Raw genomic sequence first — 1,970 nt, 5'->3', positions numbered from 1 at the left:
TACCACTTAGAATGGGCCTATAGGGTCACACACCAATAGGGATGGACTTATACGTGAAGAATCCGAAGAATGGAAACGAGATTTGACCGAAACGAGCACGAAGAGGAGTTTTCAGTGCGTTGGTCCGGAGCTGACCAGGTCCGGTCAGCCCCGGACCAAGTTTGGTCAGTCCAGGAGGTCCGGAAGCTCGGTCCGCGGTCATCTGTCCAGTTCTGGTCCGGCTGACCAAGAGTTGGTCAGCCCCGGACCAGACTCTGGGACAGGCGGACCGAGAAAAGACGAGTCGGACTGAGCTGACCAAGAAGGGTCTTGGTCCGGAGCTGACCACACGTGGTCCGCCGGACCAAGCCTTCAGGTCAGACGGTCCGGGGTCTGTGAGCCTCGGACTAAGCTTGGACCAAGCTCCTGGTCCGGCGGACCGGGATCCGGAAAGTTTCCATAATTCGATTTTAGGGTTTTCTAAGCTTATTTAAGTTTGGGATTTCGTCCAAACTTAAATAAGGCCGACCTAAAAACTCAGAGAAACATTCTAGAACCCTAGAGAACATGTTCTCTTCGATTTCTATTGTCCCGGGATTGGATCTCGTCTCTTGAGTTACCCTTTTTCTTCACTAATCCTAGCAGATTCGTTCCAAATCGTTTGGAATTCTTCCCGTCGGTGTGGATACGTGTAGAGGGACTGTAACTTCAGTCCTAGGTGATTTAGAACAGGCCCCGGATCGAAATAAACTTCAAGTCTCATCGAGAACGAGGTAAGTAACGATTCCCTCGGTGATGTACACGATCTTTCGGGTTTTGCGAGTTTGGTTGCGTGTGACGTTTGACTAGGTTTAGATCTTTCTTCCGCCGCATGAAACCTAGTAAACCAAACCCTAGATCGATATGATCGCATGCTAGGAACCCGTAAATAACCCCAACATGCTCCGCGTGCTCCTCGTTTAGCCCATCTAAGTCGATGACCTCATCATCTCATCCCCCTTGCAAAGGTTTTGACCTCAAAACAGAATCCCCTGCATCAAAAGGAAGCAAGTCAGCTATATTGAAAGTAGAAGAGGCGTTATACTCACCGGGAAGCTCCAAACGGTAGGCGTTGTCATTGATCTTCTCGATCACGCGGAATGGGCCATCTCCTCTTGGTGCTAGCTTGGATGTCCTCTTGTTTGGAAAGCGCTCCGGTCTTAGATGTAGCCACACCCAATCTCCCTCATTGAAAGTGATCTTCTTTCGCCCCTTGTTTGCTTGTCGTGCATATTGCTCCGTTCTCCTTGCGATATTCTCCCGAACTTTTGCATGTAACTTCATCACACTCTCGGCCTTTTGCTGCCCATCAAGGTTGACCATTTCCTTGCTTGGAATAGGCGAGAGATCCAGCGGAGTGATGGGGTTGAATCCATAGACAACCTCAAAGGGTGAATGCTTTGTTGCCTCTAATGTCTTGGCGACGAACTTGTTGATTCTTGAACGCAGGCTGCTTGCTCGTTCCCTTGTGAGTGTTGGAACGAGAATGATCGGAAAGAATGGTTCATTGGTTGTCTCTCGTGGCTTGTCCTCCTCCTCGGCTCCTTTGTGCTCCTCAGCTCCTTTGTGCGTTCCAGGGTTGCTTTGCTCCGCGTGCTCCTCGTTTAGCCCATCTAAGTCGATGACCTCATCAGGTACAAATTCCGAAATTTTTCGTTTTCTAAGTCCGATTATGCAATCGTTGCTTAATCTGATCAATTGTAACTCAAATAGCATGATTCGTTCGTTTGGATGGTCCATAGTGAATGAATGCATGCAACTTAATCAAGATATTAGATATGCTTGATTGAGTGGGAGCTTCGGGATTGAGATTACATAATCAAATGGATGGTTTATTTGGATTATGTACAATCGTTGCATAGAAACCGGTTAGATCTAGGAGCTCTACGAGTAAAGCACTTGTCAAGGCCTCGATCGTACGTGTCATGGGCCATGCCAAAGCTGGGTGTGTC

Source organism: Tarenaya hassleriana, unplaced genomic scaffold (genome assembly GCF_000463585.1).
Source record: "Tarenaya hassleriana unplaced genomic scaffold, ASM46358v1 Cleome48, whole genome shotgun sequence".
Lineage (NCBI taxonomy): Eukaryota > Viridiplantae > Streptophyta > Magnoliopsida > Brassicales > Cleomaceae > Tarenaya > Tarenaya hassleriana.
Note: the sequence above shows the minus strand (reverse complement) of the source record.